Source organism: Ursus americanus, chromosome 17, assembly GCF_024610735.1.
Source record: "Ursus americanus isolate L20-20 chromosome 17, mUrsAme1.1.p, whole genome shotgun sequence".
NCBI classification, from domain to species: Eukaryota; Metazoa; Chordata; class Mammalia; order Carnivora; family Ursidae; genus Ursus; species Ursus americanus.
This window is the reverse complement of record NC_142143.1, coordinates 12,049,893-12,061,824: the sequence shown is the minus strand read 5'-3', so window position 1 is coordinate 12,061,824 and position 11,932 is coordinate 12,049,893. Positions and strand designations below refer to the sequence as shown.

General features: G+C 55.5%; 1 long non-coding RNA gene across 2 annotated transcripts; it reads left to right on the top strand.

The window, feature by feature from the left end:
- The first annotated feature begins 4,166 nt into the window (after positions 1 to 4,166).
- On the top strand, positions 4,167 to 11,845 carry LOC148108628 (uncharacterized). Of its 2 annotated transcripts, XR_015727228.1 has the most exons (4): positions 4,167 to 4,256; positions 4,765 to 4,952; positions 6,221 to 6,320; positions 11,540 to 11,845. It is a non-coding gene; the product is annotated as an uncharacterized LOC148108628 (long non-coding RNA). The 2 variants fall into 2 exon arrangements; XR_015727227.1 differs by lacking the exon at positions 4,167 to 4,256 and having other exon boundaries at positions 4,573 to 4,952.
- Positions 11,846 to 11,932: the final 87 nt, after the last annotated feature.

Sequence of the window (11,932 nt, the reverse complement as noted above, 5' to 3'; positions counted from 1 at the left end):
TCACGGACACCCGCGAGCCGCTCGCGCCACCTAGTGGCCGTGAGGGGGCTCGCCGCTGCTCCGGGGCCTGGTGGACCCACAGAGGCACCAGGAGACACAGCCGGGCATAACCTGCTCATCATTTTCCATCAGGCCGGATCCTTCTAGCAAACTGACAAGGCTGAGCCAAAAGTGACCCGAATGATTGTCCTCATCTTGCACTTGAGGAAATCCCATGATTCTTCGAGACAAACGTAAGTCCTTGTCCTCAAGAAGCTTCATTCACTCAACAGTCACTGACCACCTGCTCCGTTCCTGCCCCCTGGGGGAGCTGGGACCCTCAGGCCAACCAGACCCCCCCCCCCCGAGGCCCAGCAGGGACGACAAACAGATGAACCCACGAGGCCCCCAGGGCGCCTGGGGCTCTGCAGCCAGGCAGGTCTAGGTGCTGATTCTGGCAAGAAGAGTAGCTGACATTTATTGAGTGCCTACTGTTGCCAGGCACTGGTATAAGCGCTTCCCATGTATTAGCTAATTTGGTGAAATCTTGACTCTTTCTCACTAAGCTGTGTGACTTCGGGCAAATTAATTAGCCCTTTGATCCTTGAGATTCTCATTTGCAAAATGGGAACCATAACCTTTACCTTGCTAGGTCATTGTGGCTTTAAATGAGATGGGGTGTGTGCACGTACGCTCAGGGGACTGCAGGAATGATGGCCACCATTGACATGAGTGCTTTAAGGGAGGGATGCTGGACAGGTCCCTCAGCCTCATGTTTCTACCGCTGTTATCTTAGGGTTGGGAAGGGAGGGAAGAGCACGGGAGGGAGCCAATTAGGACAGACCTCTGGAAAGGAGGGGAGGCTTGGCAGGGGGCCTTGCTTTCCCTTCCCCCACCCCTCCTTGGCTCTTCCTTCCGCTCCCCTCCATTCCCAAGTCCACTGCCCTGGGCCAGGCCTCCCCATCTCCAGCCTGGACCTGTGTTTCCACTGGCCTCACTGCCCCTCCCCCTTCTCTCTGCAGCTTCTAGAACACAAACCAATCTGTCCCTGTCTCTTTCCTGCTCATCGATCCCCAACCCCCCCAGAAAGCCAGTTCAAATGCGATGTTCCAGGCCAGCCCTCTCTCCTCACTCGGGCCTGCTTCCCTCATCTCCTCCCTTGTTTCCAGAATCCCAGGGTGTCGGCTCCTGAAGCTACATTGAACTGCCTGCTGCTCCCTCACGTGCCCTGTGGGCTCCCTTCCAGCCCGTGTCCTCTGCTTCCTCCTTCCAGATCCCTGTGCCCTCCTGAGGGAGGTCTTCCCATGCTCCCCTCCCCTAGAGGTTCAGAGGAATCACCCCGCACCCCCAGCAGCTCTGCTCCTGCCCGCAGGCCACAGGGCGCTCTGTGCTGCCTCCCTTAGCGGATGATAGGCCAAATGAAGGGAGAGTGGCATCGTGAAATGCCCCAGTGCCCCAGTCACGTTAGGCACCCGGTTTCAGATGGGGCCGGGGCTTCATCATGCTCGCGTGCCACGGTTGACTAATGATCGGGACTCGAGCGGTCCCCAGCACTGACTCAGCACCAGGCACTTAGCTACGGGCTTTCCCTGGGGTACCCCCGTCCCCTCTACCCTGCAGGAGGTAGGGACTGTTGTTATCCCCATTTATAGACGAGGAAACTGAGGCCAGAGGGGGAAGCAAATGAGCATTGGAGCCAGGCAGGCTGGCCCCCGCGGCTGCCACCCGGCCTCCTCTCATGGTGCACAGATGCTGTTCCCTCTGCCTTGAATACCTTTCCCACCCCACTTCCCTCACCTTGTCCCTGAAGAGGCCCTTCCTTCCCCCCGACCACTTTGTTTTATGCCCCCTGCTTGTTTTCCTTAGAGAGTGTCTCTGGGCTTTCTTTGAGGGTGCTCTGTTGTTTTTTTTGCACTCACCACATGCACACACACTCACCGTCACACTCAGCCGGGAGAGCAGAACTGTGATTTTGGTAGCGACCTTGGAAGCAGGCCCTCCAGCCCCAGTCCAGCCTTCGGACGAGTGCAGCCCCACCGCCATCCCGAACGCAGCCTCACGAGGGACTTGAGAGAAGCAGCCAGCCAAGCCGCTTCCAAATTCGTGACCCACAGACACTGGGAGATAACAAACAAATGTTGACTATTTGAAGCCACTAAGTCTCGGAGTACTTGGTTATGAAGTGATAGGTAATGAATTCAACACTTACTACCTCTCGGTTGTATAAATATGTGGATACATAACAACAGCTCCCATTCGTGAGCCCTTTCTCTGTGCCGGGCACTGTGCTAAGGGCTTTACACGTATGATTTGGAGTAAATTGTCACGACAACCTTGTAAGATGGCCGCTGCTCTGTGCCCATTTTAGGGATGAATTACCAGGTATAGTGAGGTTCCCAATATCACACCGGCAGAGCTCGGACTTGCTCCCTGGCAGTAGGGGGACCACAGGATTCACTGCAACACTACACGGCCCGAGTGGCTGCTGTCCCCTCCTGGTCCCATTCGCCAACTCGCGGGGGGCCAGCAAGGGGTCCCCCCTGCAGGCTGCATGCTTCCACAGAGGCTGACCCCGGAGCTGAGTGCACACGGCAGAGTCGAGAATGGTAGAGTTCACTGCCCAGAGCGGGCTCCTCTTGTCCAGCCCCTAGGAGCACTGCCCTGTGCCCACCTGGGGATGCCAGCTGGCCGGGCCAGGTGGGGGAGGGCAGCTTCTGTTGAGTCACCCCCAGTGGAACCCAGTCGCTGTGGGAGTAGGGAGGGTCAGAGAGCTCAGATTGCGGGCAGCTTGTCATCTGTGCTCCTTAGCAAACCTGCTAAGGTTACACACCCCGGGATGCTGGCTGGGCACACAGAGGACCTCAGAGGCTCCGTTTTCTGGCTCTAGAACAATAAGGTGGGGGCAGAACTAAAAATAACTATGGAAAACCATTGGGCCCTCTTGACCTCTAAGAAAAGGAGGCTAACGGGATCTCCTGGGGAGCATGGAGCACTCATTTCGTAAGAGGGGCACTGGGCTGTGCAGAGCCAGGCCGCTTGTGAGAAGTGTGAGGGACGAGGGACCTGGGCACAGGTCGGGTCTACCTGTCACCTTCACTGGGTGACCTCAGGCAGGTTCATTAACCTCTTTGTGCCTCTGAAAGATTCGTCTGAAGAAGATCGGATGATGACAGCACCTGCTCCCCAAGAATGAAGGAGCCTGGCATGAGATAAACGGTCATGTGAGCCCGGGGCTTTGCCCGCTAGTAGTCTTTCCAGTGACCTTACAAGATGGGCGTTGCGACTGCCACTTACAGATGAAGAAATGACATTAAGTCATTCTCAGAGGCCACACAGAGCTAATCAGAGGTGGTAACAGTCAGGATTCAAACCCGAGAAATGCCCTTGCCTCCCTGTCACCTCGCTCCTGTTTATTTTTGAGCCTTGAGCACCTGCCACTGTGTGTGTCCCTTGTTAGAAGCAGTTCTTGTTGTGAAGCAATTGAGCAGAATGAGGTTTGTGGATAGTGAGCTCCCCGTCACTCCAGAGGTATGCAAGCACAGCCTGGGGGTGGTAGGGGTCCTGAAGCATTAGATTTGGGGTTGAACTCAGTGCCATTTATGTCCCTTTCTGCCCCTCATTGCTAGGGTTCATCTTTGTCTTTCCCTGGAAGACAAAGAGGGGAAACGGAGGCCCAGAGCCAGGATTTGCCCAAGGTCATTCATCCAGCGCAAGGTGAATCTGTGTCGGGGTAGATGATCCACTGAGTCTGCTTTGCAACACACCAGGCATGGAGGAGACATAGCAGAGAGGGGGCTCCTGCCTTTGAGCCAACAGTGAAAACTGAGGACACGGGATCCCAGGCTGGGCAGGGGTGAATCCTAGAGCCACAGGCAGGTGCTCAGGGGGTGTGTGGGGCCAGGGAGGAGGCAAAGGCCACCAGAAACAGGGACCTTAAGCTTCTTTTGGTCCAATTCCCTCGGTGGACAGATGAATGGAAGAGGACCCAGAGAGGAGGTCTGTAACGCGCAAGGCGCGTGACTGCTGAAGTTGTAGGGGGAGGGGAAGATGGGGGCCCTCATGCAGAGCCTGCTGCTCTAGCCACGTGGGGGGATAATTCATGCCAGGCAGGAGCGGGACTGAATTGGCGACCTTCTGCTCACTCAGCCCTCCTCCTCACTCCTCCCTCCACCAGCACGAGAAAGAGCCCTGATTTCCCAAACCCTCAGGACGAGCTCTGCCCTGTTCCCTCTGTTCTGCACAGATGACGTCATTTATCCTAACAACAGCCCTGTGAGGTGAGGACTGGGAAGAAAGAGCATTACCTCCATTTCTCCAGAAGAAACTGCAGCCAGAGAGGTTAAGCAACTTGCCCAAGGCCACACAGCCAGCCACAGAGAGACAGAGCTGGGAATTAAATTCTGGCAGTGGCTGCTGAGTGTCCCAGGTCTTTGCCCCACGTTCCTCCCCGCCCCCTCCCCCTTCCCCCCCCCCTCCACCGCCCCGGCTCTGGTGGCCTCCTCCTGATGGGTCCACCCTGCTTTCCCTCCAAAGTCACCTCTTGGGACCCTCAGCCTCTGCCCTCTGGAGAACGACTTGTGCTCTGGCCAGGAAACCACCACGCATGCCCAGGACGTGGGGCAGGTGGTCTCCCACGTGTGCCAGCCACAGAACAGGCACCTCCTTTTCTTCACTAGCTTTTTGGAGCTTGAACTCACATTCTGTCCCCTTCACCCATTTAAAGCGCACAATTCGGTGGTTTTTATATATGTGCACAGTGACTGCCTTCGCTACCATCCCTTTTAGGACATTTCCATCACCCCGAAATGAAACCCTGCAAAATGAAACCCCATTCCCTCATCCGGCCTGCCCTGGGCACCCACTCATCTACTGTCTCCCTCCACGGATTTGCCTTTTCTGGACGCTTCTATAAATGGAGTCACATTCTGTGTGGCCATTCGCGGGCGCCTCTTTTTGAAGCCTTCCCTTTTGCGGTAAGATGGTGCTCTCTTGATTTTGTAGGTGACAGAACTGCGCTCAGAGGGGTCAAGTAACTTGCCCAAGGCCACCCAACTCAAAGTTGGCGGGTGGATTTGGACTATGTCTGGTTCCAAAGACCCCGGGGCCACCCTCTTAGGCCTGGAGCCCAGAGCTGCCTGACAGCTCCAGGGACGGGGTGAAGGGGGGGAGGCAGAGGTCTGGGAGTGGGAGGAAGGCTGAGAGGTAGGTGCATTTGTGAGTACGAGGGGCTAGGGTTGGAGTGGCGGAGGAGCTGGGGGAGGCACTGGGTCCTGCCACCGGGAAGCAGGATCATGGGGAGGAAAGGAAACGGGTAGGGCAGGCAGGGCTAGGGGCAGCTGAATGTCCCCGCAGGCAGGCGCAGGCCCCCCAGCTCTCTGCCCTTCCCTGCTGATTGGCCCAGTCACATCTCCCAGATGACTTCCCCACTTCGGCCTCCTTTCCCTCTAGAAATAGCTCTCTTCCCCCCCCCCCCGCCCCCCGCTAGCTCCCAGACCCCAGCCCTGCAGGATGACTCAGCCTGAGCCCTGGAGCCGGCTCCCCCCCTGCCTCCTCCTCTTCCCCTGCACCTGTCCTCTCTGGCTCAAGCTCCCAGGACGTACTTATCACCAGCACCGGGGCGGCCGTGCCAGGACTGCCTCGGCCAGCATCCGAGGGTGGGGCCGCTCTGCCCGGCACGTCCGCTGGCCTGCCTCTGCCCTTATGCCCTTTTCGTTGGAAGCACTGCTCCCCCCTTCCTGGCAAGCCCCTTTGGGGTAGACCCGATACCCTCAGGTCCTCTTATAATCCTCCTTGTGTTTTTTAAATGTGTTCTATATCTTGCCCCCAAAGAAATCAAATTCTAGGTTATGGTCTTTCAGGTTGCTCCAAGCTTGGGGCCTCCAATCCGATCCGTCCCACCAGCCCCTGTAAGAATCATTGACTCAATGAACTGCTGACATAGCCACAGAGTTTCCTCTCTCATGAATGGGGAAACTGAGGCTTGGGGAGAGAGAGGGACTTCTCCAAGTGCCCTCTTCCGGAAAGGGGCAGGCTTGGAGTGTGAACGTGTATCCCAGGCTCCCAGCACCATGGACCCCTGGGAATGGAATCTGACGGAATGGGCTTGAGCCCAGGCTGCCAGTGTGGGGAGAGCTCTGTGACCTTTGGTGGCGCAAAAGTCAAAGGACGGCAGGCCCTGCCTACTGTGCTCCGATGTCAAACTTCTATTCACTTTTTCATCCACTCCTTTATTTATACCCAGACAGCCTGGGTTGGAATACCAGCTCCACCAAACAGCGCTTTGTGACTTTGAGCAAGTCCGTGAACCTCTCGGAGCCTCAGTCTTCTCATCTATAAAATGGGTATGATTTAGCCCCTACCTCACAAGGCTGTAGCGAGTTAATATGGGTGCAGCATTTAGAAAGTGCCCAGCACGCGCTGAGTGCTTGATGAATGTGAGCCTTTGGCGTCGTGGCTATCCCTGGCGAGTGCATTATGTGGGCAGAGCCCACTCCCACCCCCTGCCCGCCACCAGCCTCAAGGAACTCACAGGGAGGTGCAGGAGGTGGTCAAGAAAATGGAGCTGTCGTAGTCCATTGCTGTGAGTGCTGAAGTTGAGTTTGGCACTGGGCTTGCAGGACCCAGAAAGGGGACCTGACCCAGCCTGGGGGGCCCCCAGGGAGGTCCACGGTGCCGTGGAGGGTGCCAGCTGGCAGTGGAGGCGGGACTCTGGCTTCAGCTCTGTTGCCCACCTGCTCTGTGACCTTGGGCAGGTGACTTACCCACTCTGGGCTGCAGGTTCACACCCTGCATGGTGCTGGACTGTCCCTCCGGAGCCCCAGGCAGGCTGACATCTGGAAGCCAACCATAGCTCCCTGGGCTATTTTTACCAGGACTGTGGGCAGTCACACCACCCATCAGAATCAGAACCTGGGCGGATGCATGGGAGCCCCAAGGTCATGCAGTGACCCCTCCTGTGTCTGAGGCTGGGCTGGCTCGCTCAGCAGGCTCTCTGGGCCCAGTCTTGCCCCCCTGTGGAACCCGAGGTTGGGGTGCAGCTGGACTCATCTCTAAGCCCCCAAGTGCCCTGCACACCAGGGATTACAACCTGTTCTCATCCCTCACTGCATGCTTGTAAACTGTATTTTTATTTGTATTTTAAACTGTTTGGAAAGCCACAGAGAAGTCATGGGTTTGGAGGTGGGGAGGCAGGGAGGGATCGAGACTGGCTGTGAGTGGCAGAGACACAGAGAGACAGAGACACAGAGATGAGAAAGAGACAGAGACAGAGGTAGGAAGGGACAGACAGACACATAGCGAAACACAAGGAGATAGAGGAGAGAAAATAGAACAGGGTTTAGAGAGAAAGAAGAGACATGGGGAAGAAACAGTGAGAGAGGGAGCAAGATGGGGGAGACAGAGACAGTCTGAGGGCAGGGTTGCACCCAGCCTCCCTCCCCCCTGCACACGAACCCCACCCCCCAGCAGGTACACAACATAGCCCGCTAGCAAGAAGGGACCAATGGGGGGGTGGGTCAGACCAAGGTTTACCTTCTCTGGTCCTCAGTTTTGTCATCTGTAAACCAAATCCGAACAAACTGACCCCAAGCTCTCCCTGGACTCTGATGGGTTGGGGGCATTCTCCCAGCTGAGTGTGACGGTGAGTGTGGGGGCCTGGGGCCTGCTCGTCTCATAATGCTTCGGAGTCTGATGAAGCTCTGATGTTCCATCCCCCACTGTGGGCTCAGTGACCCACCCATGCAGCAGACGGGAGGCTGGAGCTCAGAGAGGGGCTGACGTTTGTGAGAGGCCACTCAGCAGGACCTAGGGCTCCTTGTGTCTGGGGACCCAGATCCGCCCCTCCCTCTCCCCCTGGCTGCCCCACCGCTTCCCCTGTTTCATCCCCTCCCTGGCCCTCGGCACTCCGCAGACCCAGCTGCACACCGCTCTTCCCTCGTGCTCTGCGACCTTCTCGCGGCAAAGAGCCAGGCGTGACGGAGTGTTCCTGATCCAGCCTCCTTCTCCCCGCTTCCTCCGTGAGACCCTGCAGCCTGGGGACCCTTCACGAGGGACAGAAATAAATGCAGGGGAGAGGGGCCCGGTTCCAGCCGCCAGCCGCCAGCAGGGCTGCCCCCATCCCTCACCGATGGTGAAGAGCCGAAAGCGCCAGGCGCTGTTCTAGGCCTGTGATGTATGTGGCTTCCTTTGATTCTCAGGAAGGCCTTTTGGGGTGAGTCATAAGAAAATCGTTATCTCCATTCGCAGGTGAGGAAACAGAGGCTCGGAGTGGTGTGCTCATTTGCCCGGCTCACAGCCTGGGCAGCGGCAGGCCCGGCTCCCTCCCTGAGCTGGTGACAACTAAGGGCTGTGTAACACTGTCTACTCTTTCACATTCACGCCTGAGTCTGTTAAGGGTGACAGCCCGCCCTTGCCGAGCGTCCCCACATCTTAGCACCCGGCTAAGTGCCTTGTGTGGGTCATCTCGCTTCCTCCCCGTGGCCAACGCTGTTGCTTCCCGCCTGACATCTCCCGTGCTGTAAGAGTCTCATGAGAGTCACCAAGGATGCTTGGGGACGCTGATGATGAGTCCAGCTTGACCCCAGCCTGACCCCAGAGGCCGGTTACAGTTGCTCTCAGCCCACTTTGGTGGCCTTGCCCACGATTGGCTTAGTTCGGCAGGGGCATATGATCGAGTCCCGGAAAATGAGGGCCGAGAAGGAATCTGTCAGAGCGGAGAGAGAGAGCCTTCTAGGAATGACTTCTTTTCAAAAGGGGACATGAGGCAAAGGCTTCCCTTTTCCTCTCTTTGGCTGTTGGGTGAAGATGTGATGCCTGGAGCTGTGGCAGCTATATTGTGAACTTGAGGGGAAGGTGACGTGTAGAGTAGCAGACCTAGAGCCGAGTGAGTGACCCTGAGCCCGGACCCCCCCTGCTAAGTCCTGTGCACCCTGAGTACTATGAGATGCCATGGTGAAATATTGAACTGCTATGTTTCAAACCATTACATTACATTTTGGAGTGATTTGGTATGCAGTAACAGAAATCACAATAGTAAGGGATTCATAGATATTTGGTGAGTTAAACCTACCGGATATACGATTAGGAATCCAAGTTTCTACCGAGTGGCAGTGACCTCACGTTCCCCTGGGGTGGTTCACATCTGCTCCAGAGAGTTCTTTAGTGGCCTCTCATGGACACTTTCACGCTAGGTGAGAGGTGAGATACGAGTGACCTGGATCCGGCCAACCCAGTAGCCTTTGGAACATCACCCACAGCCTAGGATTCTCGCCAGCCCAGCCTGTAGACACTTAGCGGGGGATTTGGTCTCTTGGCTTCGCCCGGCGGGTTAGTGAGTCTTGCCTGGGCAATATCATCAGATGTCATCGGCTCTGCCTCGGGGTGCCTGCAGGATGGAGGGCAGGACCCCAGGACACAGGTCCTGCACAAGGAAGCATCAGCCCTCCCAGGCAAGAGAGGTAGCAACATCACAACCACATGGCTAGTGACAGGGGCAGCACCAGAGGGCACCCCGGGGGACAGATCAGGGCCCGGGGGCCTCTTCCCACCCACACTTGCAACTAGACTGCCCCCTCCCTGGGTTCAGTCAGCCCCTGGATTCTCGGACAATGCAGGAAGAAGGAAGGAGGCCCCAGTGGAGAAGCAGGACTTCCTGCTGATTTGAAAGTGGAGGCTCAAGCTGGCTTTACTTTGAAAAATGTGGGAGTTGGGGGACCATCTGTCCCCAGGCTGACGAGGCATGCCACACGTCTTACGTCAGCCTGTGCCTCCCACAAGGCAGGGGGCAGCTGAGACCGTGGGCGCCGCCCCGTTCCCTTCTCAACTGGGCCACCGAGGCAAGTCGCTTACTCTCCGCCTTGGTTTCCCCGTCTGGGAAGTAGGGATGGCGATTGTTACTGCAGGGTCCTCAGGAGACACAGGACCAACGAGGTGTCTATAGAGAGAGGTTTATTTTAAGGAATTGGCTCCTGCTATCGCGGGAGCTGGCTGGTCCAAGATCTGCAGGGTGGGAGCGAGAGCACCCATCCCGACCCCACCCCCTCTGCCTACATGCTTCCTCCCACCCAGTCCCTCAAGCTTTCTTTTCCACACCCCGTGTTTGAGCCTGGCACATAGGACACCCAGCCCCCCAGAATCACCGAAAACCGCCACTCTGTTCTCCTTCACCCTATGGGCTCCAGCTCCACCCACTGTCTCCATCCCAACCCCGCACCACCACACACGTTCCTCCCTCCCGCCCCCTCCCCGCCATAGTGACCGTAAACCCCTGCCCACCCTTCAAGACCCACTGTTCCCCGATCTCCTCTGGGAATTTTGATCATGGCTCCCAGCTCTGCCTACCCCTGTACCCTGTGGACGCTCCTCCCTGTCTCTCTCTCTCTCTTCCTAGATTGCGATTTGCCTAAAGCTGGAGATGCTGTCTTACTCATATTTCGTTTCTCCTTGTCTCCCTATGCCTGGTGCAGGGGCCTGTGATAAATGTTGCTGAATGAGTTGCATGGTCCCAGGCAGTGGTCATTCAGTCCACTCTTGTTTGTGTCTGATGACGTGGAGCTCACTCCCTACCCGGGCAGCCAGCTCCATTTTCAGAAACTCTAACCCATTGTAATGGTGCAAGAAGTATGAATGTGGGACATCTACAGAATCCCCCTCTCCTGGACCTGGAAAAGACTATCTTTTGGTTATTTGTCCATTTTTTACACTCCTTCTCCTCTTCCTAAAGAGGAAGGCCGTTTTCTAATTGCTGGGAGAGAAGCTCATTTGTTGTACATGATGCAGTCAGAGAGGATGGAGAGGAAGAGAGAAAGTTGCATTTGCTAGGAGTTTTAAGAAGGAAGGTTCTATTGCAGTCTTTTTCTTTCTTTCTTATTTTTTTAGTTTTTAGAGATTTTATTTGAGAGAGAGAGCATGAGCCGGGGTGGGGGGAGGGACAGAGGGAGAAGCAGACTCCCCACTGAGCAGGGAGCCCGACCCGGGACTCCATCCCAGGACCCTGAGATCATGACCTGAGCTGAAGGCAGAAGAGACACTTAATGGACTGAGCCACCCAGGTGCCCCAGTCTTTTTTTTTTTTTAATTTATTTAATCATTTTAGAGAGAGAGAGAATGCGCACAAGCAGGGGGAGGGGCAGAGGGAGAGGGAGAGAATCTCAAGCAGATGCCTCGCCAAGCACAGAGCCCTATATAGGGCTTGATCTCACAACCCCAAGATCATGACCTGAGCCAAAACCAAGAGTCGGCCGATCACCTGACCGAGCGACCCAGACGCCCTCTCCTGCAGTCTTGAGGCGTGAGAGAGGTAGATAAGAAAAGACAGTTCTAGTAAACATTGGTGTGGCCAGTGTACCCGGGGATCTTTCACTGTCCTTCAAGAAATTCAAGAGTGGAACTTCTCCTTTGTTAGTTTTGACTACTGAACCGTCTTATTTCAACACGACATGGCTCTGAGCCTGGGCCACACGCATCTCTACATGTAGTAGGGTTAGCCTTTGTAGACTCAGGAGAAGAGTCATCGGTGTTTGGGTATAGTTTCTCTCTGATGTTGGGACCTTCCCTTGTGCAGATGCACGATGGTGCTTATCAGCGCAGAACCAGCCCGTGTATTTTCTGGAAGGTAATTGTTATCTGTCGTGGAACTCATGAATATTCTCTCCTACACCGCCCACCCCAGCCCCCGTACTGTTTGAACACCAGAAGCCGGCACCAACCCAGAAGCCTCCAGATTAGTAATCATCATTGCCACCAGACAGTACCCCTCTCCTTATAACAAAAAATTGGTAACACCCCCTTTACTATCCTGGAATGAGGCTCATTGATAATATAACTTACCTACATCCATAATTTTAAAAATTCACTATCATGTCCTAACTATAACGTGTATAAAGATTAAAAAAAGTTTTTAAATAATGAAATAAAATGTTTTTCAAAATTTAATCTTTTTGTTTGCTTTTTAGAA